Source organism: Populus nigra, chromosome 9, assembly GCF_951802175.1.
Source record: "Populus nigra chromosome 9, ddPopNigr1.1, whole genome shotgun sequence".
Lineage (NCBI taxonomy): Eukaryota > Viridiplantae > Streptophyta > Magnoliopsida > Malpighiales > Salicaceae > Populus > Populus nigra.
Genome location: NC_084860.1, coordinates 2,248,262 through 2,256,746, shown reverse-complemented (window position 1 = coordinate 2,256,746; position 8,485 = coordinate 2,248,262). Strand labels below are relative to the sequence as shown.

The window sequence follows — 8,485 nt, the reverse complement described above, 5'->3', positions numbered from 1 at the left end:
ATGGGAATAGCCATTTTTAATTTGGTGAATGAAGTTCGGAGATTGTGTAATCAAGTCCCCTGCGTAAAATGTAACTGGATCCCTGCATTTTAGAGCCATTTACAAAACAGTCGTTGGTTTCCAATCTGTTTCTTTAGTACCCATGCCTTTAATTGGCTCTTCAACTTTTAATTCTTTCAAAATTACCCCTGAAAAAATAAATTAAGCTCCTTATAGTATCCTTGCCTTTTCACTTTGGTCCTTGGATTTTAATTTCTTGCAATTAAGCTTCTTATATTGACTTTTGATATTATTTTTTTTGTGTGAGAATCCAAAAATAAATAACAACACAACACAAAAATAAGAAAACATGAAAATCCATATCTTTGATTTGATAAACAATTCGAGGGGCTTAATTTTTAATTGTTAAGGGGCATAATCATGAAAACATGTTCTCTTTGTCTCTAATAACTTTATTTTTTCTATTTAGAAATAGCAAGAAATTGCTATCTTTTTTTATAACAATAATACAGACTATTAAAAAAGAAAAGTATCTCATCACATAGTTATGTATGAATAATATAAATATTGTAAAAAAAAATTGATGTACGAAATGCATTCGCCCACTGGGATCAACTTGTCATTCAGCAATATTAATGATGACCAAAAATGATATGAATCGGAAAATGTACAAAAAAGAATATCATTCTCAATTAAAACATTCAAAGGTGATTAATTAAATTTTATGTTTAATTTTATTAATCTAAGTAGAAAAAAATAAAAGTAATGATATTCTAAGCTCATTAAAACATTGATACGATTTCAAATATTTATCCCGATCCAAACATTCAAACGATTGACCGAAACCACAAAACTGGTTTTATATTAAATCTCTGCATCTAAACCATTATCTAGGATACAACTCAGTAATTGAAACCTCATTTTTGGACAAAGGGATCATAGCTTCAGATTCAGATAGCGAGGACTCAGTCACCCTTGAATTATGCCCCATTGAGGATGACAGATCTGATTGATATGTGCTGCTGTTCATAAAAAATGCAGGCTGAGAAGGTATTTGCAATGTAAGGGAAGAGCTGCTTAGCATGAGAACTACTGAAGCCATTGTCGGCCTTTCAGCTACATTTTCTAGAACGCAGAGTAACCCAATGTGGATGCATCTAATCATTTCTGTTGCTGAGCCACTACTCAAAACGGGATCTATCATATCTTGAGCAGTCCCTTCCCTCCAGTTTCTCCATGCCTGCAAAATTTATCCAAAGTGAATTCACAATATTGAAGGGCTTGCAGATATCCCTACAAAATTCATAAGGTGCTCTTTGTCATTTCCGTTGCGAAAACTATTTTTTTTACCAGTCACAATCTCCAAAACTAGCACGCCGAAACTAAATACGTCTGACTTGACCGAGAAGTGTCTTTGCATTGCATATTCTGGAGCCATATAGCCACTGTTTATCATCAACGAAAAGTTTAATATTATTAGATTCGACAATGTTAACAATGTTTAACATCTTTTATATTGTCGGGACTTTTCATTTCTTCTTCTTTGATACAAAGCAATAAAGGACGAGCTTAATAAATAGTAATTATGCTGTTCATCATGTTCAGATACTTACTAGGTTCCCACAATTCTACTTGTATTGCCTTGAGTTTGATCCACTACGAACAACCTCGCCATGCCAAAATCTGAAATTTTCGGATTCATCTCTTCATCTAACAAAATGTTGCTGGCTTTGAGGTCACGATGAATGATTCGAAGTCGAGAATCCTCGTGAAGGTAAAGGAGCCCTCGAGCAATTCCTCCAATAATCTTGTAACGTTTTTCCCAGTTCAAATGCACACGCCTGGTTGGATCTACATTTCAAGGAATCGCATGGCTCAAGTTACTCAAGGGAAAGAGTACGAGATATATTCATTATATCGAAGGAGACTCAATTGCTTATAATACAATTGTAAATTAGCTGGTTCCTGGCCTTACCAAATATGAAGTGATCAAGGCTCGCATTAGGCAGAAACTGATAGATAAGAAGCCTTTCAATTCCTTGCAAGCAGAAACCTAGAAGCCTGACTAAATTCCGGTGCTGGAGTCTTGCCACCAATAAGACTTCATTTTTGAATTCCAAATCTCCTTGCCCAGAGTCCTTAGAAAGTCTTTTCACAGCAATCTCTTGTCCGCTAGGAAATGCTCCCTGAAATCATATCAATCCATTACTACCTGTATCATCTTGAGCATTGCGATTTAACTATACGTAAGTAGCAGTATATCCTTTACTACCTTGTAAACAGCACCAAATCCACCCTGTCCTCTGTTGCATCTCGAATGGCGCTGAATGCGAATTGCAATGATTCTGCACTTTCTATTTCGTCTACAGCTTCAAAAGTTGAACAAGTTAGCATGCACGGAAACGTAATAGCATTGGAAATTAAGGAAGAAACGTAAACTGTATTTAGTTAGTGTAACAGATAAAATATAAATACACACACACACACATAAAAAATTTATGTATTTTTAAAATAAAAAATAAGAGCCCCTATCATCGTTTATTTCAATACAATTCAACAACCAAATACTATCTTCATGCAACCAAATTAATACTTACTTTCAACTCTTTCCTTTTCCCTTTGCTTTCGTGTTCTTATGAATAGGCAGATGCAGATGACGAGTATCATAACATCGACAGCTGGGACAACAGTAATGACAATGATCCGTGCTGTGTTGCTCTTCTTTCCTGCATAAACCTAAAATTTTTAAGAACTTGAGTCGAGACTTGTGAGTTCTGAATGTGGACAGTCTCAATGATTGAGGCCTTAATTATGACCCAAAGCAAAGTTGCCCCCATGACTCGCAAAAGCTTAACCATCAGCTAATTTTTTGTTCTTTTAAAAGAATAGATCCAAATCCTATCATGTTCCATAATATAAACCATAAAAAATAATAAACAGATTTTTAAGGCTAAATTACAATAACTCCTATTATAAAATTATAGAAAACATTTAAAATTTTGAAGATTTGACAAAACTGCTTGACTATATCCAAAATATCCAAGTCCCATAACTCGAAGATTTTGAAGATTTTGAACATTTAAAATTACTGTTTTAAAAAAATAGTTAAATAAAAAAATTCCTAAAGTAGATAAAAATATAAAAATAAGAAATAAGTAATGACTGAAATTAATATTGCTGATGTACTAATAAAATAACCAAGTCCCATTTTTATGTTCTTTCTATAATTTGTTTAATTTTTCAATTTAAATATCTTCTCAAATGAATTTTGGATGAAGCTTCTGTAATATGGTTTTATATATGAAATTAAAAGGCTTTTTTAAAGCTTCATTTTTTTTCATGATGTCTATAATTTTATAATATGTCAAGAAGGTTATTGTAATTTACTCTACTTTTAATATTAATTAATATTTACTTCTTTTAATATTAATTAATTAAACATGGTAAAAACACACCAAGTTTTCTTTCTTTTTTCCTTACCTAATTCAAATTGAATGATTTAAGGATATCATTAAACTATTAAATTACTAAATCAAAACATCAAAATAAAAGTTCGGGAGGGAGTTAATAACAATCCAAGGCCTACCTTGTGCTGCTGCAGGAAGAATGGAGGTGATGATATTTGTGGTGGTGGAGGTGATGGTAATATCTCAAGTGTACAACGTTGGTTTTGGGCATCAGGAGACTGCTTTGTCATTGATCCAAAGCAATATTTCAGCTATAGAAAAGAAATCAGAATATGGACAATTATCTACTGTAGAGCAGAACTCGCTTGATTCATTGATCAAGAAACAGTGGCAATGTAACTTGCATATAGAAAGCATGTGGCGTCAAAAGTCTCGCCAAATTTGGTGTCGCCTGGGCGATCGCAACACGTGTTTCTTCCATCTAGTTGCTAACTTCAGGAGGGCTAAAAACCATCTCAAGAAAGTGGTTCATAATGGTTCTGTTGTTGAAGGTTTACCGGTCATAAAAGATGCGGCAGTTAACTTCTTCTCCAACTTATTCAGAAGTCCTGATAGATTCCGAATTGGTTTAGGGCCTGTTGGTTTTAAAACACTCTCGGCTTCTTCTTCAGCTAACTTGGAGCGAGATATCACTTTGGAAGAATTAAAGCAGAGTGTTTGGGATTGTGATGGGAGCAAGAGTCCGGGTCCAGATGGTTTCAATTTCAAATTCTACAGGCTTGCTTGGAATTTTATTGCAGATGATCTGTTAGACCTGGCCAAGAATTTCTTCAAAACAGGTAGGCTTCCAAAAGGAGTCAATCATGCTTATGTTCATCTAATTCCGAAGATAGCTTCCCCAGTTGGCTTCAAAGATTTCAGGCCTCTTAGTTTGATTCATGGCATTTACAAGATAATGGCAAAGGTTCTTTCTAGCCGTCTGAAAGTGGTTATGCATGACCTTATTAGTGAGAATCAAACAGCTTTCTTGGCAGGGAGGCAAATAATTGATGGGTTTTTGGTTGCCAATGAAGCAGTTCATTCCTTGAAAAGACATAGAGTGCCGAGCCTTATCTTTAAGGTGGATTTTCACAAAGCTTTCGATAGTGTGCAGTGGGATTATTTAGAGCAGGTTATGAGGCATATGGGTTTTGGTGAAAAATGGATTAATTGGATCAACACTTGCATCTCCACTGCAAAATTATCAGTGCTGATTAATGGATCTCTTTCTAAGGAATTCTTGATGGGCCGTGGGATTCGCCAAGGTGACCCCCTTTCTCCATTCCTTTTTCTAATAGCAGCAGAGGGATTATCTGTTTTGTTTCAAAAAGCAGCTTCAAATGATCTTTTCAAAGGTATCCCTTTTGGAGACAGCTTTTGCCTCAGTCACCTACAATATGCAGACGACACTTTGATCTTTATGCCTGCTAATCTTCATATGGTCAAAACAGTTAAAAGGATCCTGTTGTGGTTCGCTATTTGTTCAGGTTTGCATATTAACTTCCATAAAAGCTCTTTAATTGGCATAAATATTGGGGAAGATACTTGTGCTAGTATGGCACATTCAGTTTTTTGCAGATTTGATTTCTTGCCTTGCTCTTATCTAGGCATGCTTTTAGGATCCAATCCTAAAAGATTATCTACATGGAAGCCTATTATTGAGAATTTCAGACGAAAGTTGAGCATGTGGAGAGGTCGTATGCTTAGTATGGCAGGACGTATCTGCTTAATCAAAAGTGTCTTGAGTTCATTGCCAGTATATTATATGTCTTCTTTTCTTATGTCCAAAGGTGTCTGTAATATACTAACATCTATTCAACGAAGATTCTTGTGGTCTGGAGTGGCGAAGCAAAAGAAAATCTGCAAGGTGCAGTGGCGTATTGTTGTGAAAGCTAGAAAAGAAGGAGGCCTCGGGTTGGGTTCTTTAATGTCAAAAAATATATCCATGCTTTTCAAATGGATATGGAGGCTAAGCTTACCAGAACAAGCCTTATGGAAACAGGTAACAACCCATCTTTACTCCCCAACTTTCGAGAATGGAATCCCAAAATTGCATGGTCATATTTCCCCATTTTGGAAAGACGTTTTGTCAATCTTGAATCCAAACAGTGTCATCGGCTTATTATTGCGTGAAAACATTAAATTCAAGATTGGAGATGGATCCTCCATCCTTTTCTGGTCTGACATGTGGATAGGATCAAATGCTTTACGTAGCATTTTCCCTAAGCTTTACCAAATTTCTACTTTTCAGAATGGTTTGGTTAATGAGATGGGTCAATGGGTGAATGATCAATGGCGATGGAATCTGGTTTGGCGTAGGAAGCTCTTATCTTATGAAGAGCAACAATATCATCATTTGCTCTCAATGCTGGAGCCAACGATAATTCATCAAGGAAAAGATGACAAACTTATATGGCCATGCAATTCTGATGGCAGCTTCTCAGTTAAATCGTGTTGCACCCTAATTGACAATACCTCCTCTGCGACTGATAGAGTCTTCGAAGCCAATGTTTGGATTAAAGGGGCTCCTCCGAAAGTTCAGATGTTTCTCTGGTTGGCAGTACAAGACAAAGTTAGTACAAGAGCTTTTCTCCATCAACGGACTGTTTTGTCTGCCACACAAGCTTCATGTGTCTTTTGCAGCTCAAATTTGGAAACCTCAGAGCATCTTTTTATACATTGTAACTTTTCTAGGAGTGTTTGGATGAAAGTTTTGGATTGGTGGGGTATCCAATGTTGTTTACCAAGAACAATTAACTTGCTTCTTCTGCAGTGGCCCGAAATGGTTCATGGCAAATTCCAAAGATCAGCTTGGAGATTAATTTCAAGTAGTACTATTTGGGGTATATGGTTGCTGAGGAACAAAATTGTTTTTGAGGAGGGAACTATAAACTTGTTTGATTGTTTCTCCACCATCCTTCATCGGGTTGCTATTTGGTTGCATACTCAAGATTCAAACTTTAATTATACAGTAAATGACCTCTTAAGATCTTCTGATGGCATCAAATTATGGTGTAATAAGAAATCTTAGGTAGTCTTCTTGTTGTTTGCTGTAGTAGATCAGTTTTTTTTCTTTTTTCTTTTTTCTTTTTTATATTGCTTGTATTTCTCTTTGGCTATTCACTTTATGGCCTTCTCAATATACTCTCAATGATTATCAAAAAAAAAAAAACTGTGCAATCTCCCATCTCAAATTGCAGCTTGGTCTTATGAGTTTAGCTCCAATCTTCCCTTGTACTTTCCCATCACAACAGTTTGTAATCATCCGAGAAACATCAAGCAGGCAACTGGAGCACTGCCCCTCAGACAAGTCAGGCGTGCATTGAACAATAGCATATATTGTTTCATCTCCAGCACTTTGGTTTCCAGTTGCGAACTTCTTTAAAGAGTTCCCTGATGCAGCTTTGGCTCGAAGTATGGCAAATAATGTTTGGAGTGCCTGATTAAATAGAGTTACATCCAAAACATTCTGTCGATTCGCCCGGTAGATAGATGGTTCTTCATTCACAACACCGAATATAGATCCGTTTGAGTATCGTATCATACAGAGTGAATAAACTCCAAATGCCCCCATCTTGTTAGGACAAACCTCTAAGATCTTATGAGTAGAGTCATTAACGCAACTTCGACAAACATCAACCGCAACGTCTCCTCTGCATAGTGCAATTGCATTTACTCGGACAGGAAATTCGCCAGCGGATAGATTGTAAAATCCGTAGTCAATTTGAGTGTCGGATGCTAGGGAGGACAGAAGGCTGTTGAGGTTTCTTTGGTACGTGCTATTAGTTGTGTAGTCGCCGACGTTGTTACAGTAATAATTAATGAAGTTCGGCTGAGCAGCGGTAAGGGAAGGTTGGTGTAGAAGGATGTAAGAGAACGAAAGTAGAAGCACTAATTTTGAAGAATCCATTGGCACCGTGCTTGCGTACATGGTGAAGTGGTATGGCCTTGTGATATTTAATTGTTGGTATAATCCCATGGTTTTTATTTTTATTTTTAATTTTTTATTAATGAAAGTGTTTTCTTATTTATTTATTAAGGACACCTACGTACTTTGAATTGACCATAAAATATATGGCACTCGGCACCTTGACGAGAATTGGCAACGTGCAAAAAGGCTCTTTTAGAGATCTCTTCACAACTGAAACGATGGGGATCACCTTTACATGCAGCAGCTAAAAGGATTATTACAAATGAATTGATGCAGAAGCTTAATTGATATTCCATTACAACACTGTCTATATATAATACAATTACTATGACTGTTAAGGGAAGAGCTTAATGAACGAATATACAGTCATAAACAAGACTGCAACTATTAAGGTGTTATACATGGAAGTAGATCACTGATGAGCTGAGGTTATGGTGATTTCCTTATATGACCCCTCAAAATTGACGTTCCATCAACAACATTGATTTTGTCATGCAGCAGAGTGAAACAAGACCGAGCCAGTGGCTTGGTCAACAAATCAGCAAGCTGATCATCTGTGTGCACATGAGCAACATGCAAGTGGCCGCGATGGACAAAGTCACGAACAAAGTGAAGGTCAATAGCGATATGTTTCATTCTGGAATGCAGAACAGGATTGAGACTAAGCTGAGTGGCTCCAACATTATCACAAAGCAGGAGAGGTGGTTCACGTAACGTGAGACCTAGTTCATCAAGGAGAGATTTTATCTATGCAATATCAGAAGCTGCAGTAGCAAGGGCCCTGTACTCAGCTTCTGTAGAAGAACGAGCCACAACCTTTTGTTTCCTAGTATGCCAGCTGATAGGATTATTACCCAGGAAGATTATATACGCCGTGGTGGACTTACAATCATCAAGATTTTCACCCCAGTCAGCATCAGAGAACCCTCAAAGTACCGGGTGGGATTGGCGACGCAGCAAGAGACCAAAATGCATGGTCTGTTTGACATAGCGCAAGAGTCTTTTAACATGTTGCCAATGGGTCACCGTAGGTTTGTGCATGAACCGAGCAAGACAATTAACTGCAAAACCCAAGTCTGGACGAGTGAGCGAGAGATATTGAAGAGAG

General features: G+C 36.8%; 1 pseudogene; it reads right to left on the bottom strand.

Moving 5' to 3' along the window:
• Positions 1-807: 807 nt before the first annotated feature.
• LOC133703629 (cysteine-rich receptor-like protein kinase 8) lies at positions 808-7,381 on the bottom strand (annotated as a pseudogene).
• Between the last annotated feature and the right edge of the window lie 1,104 nt (positions 7,382-8,485).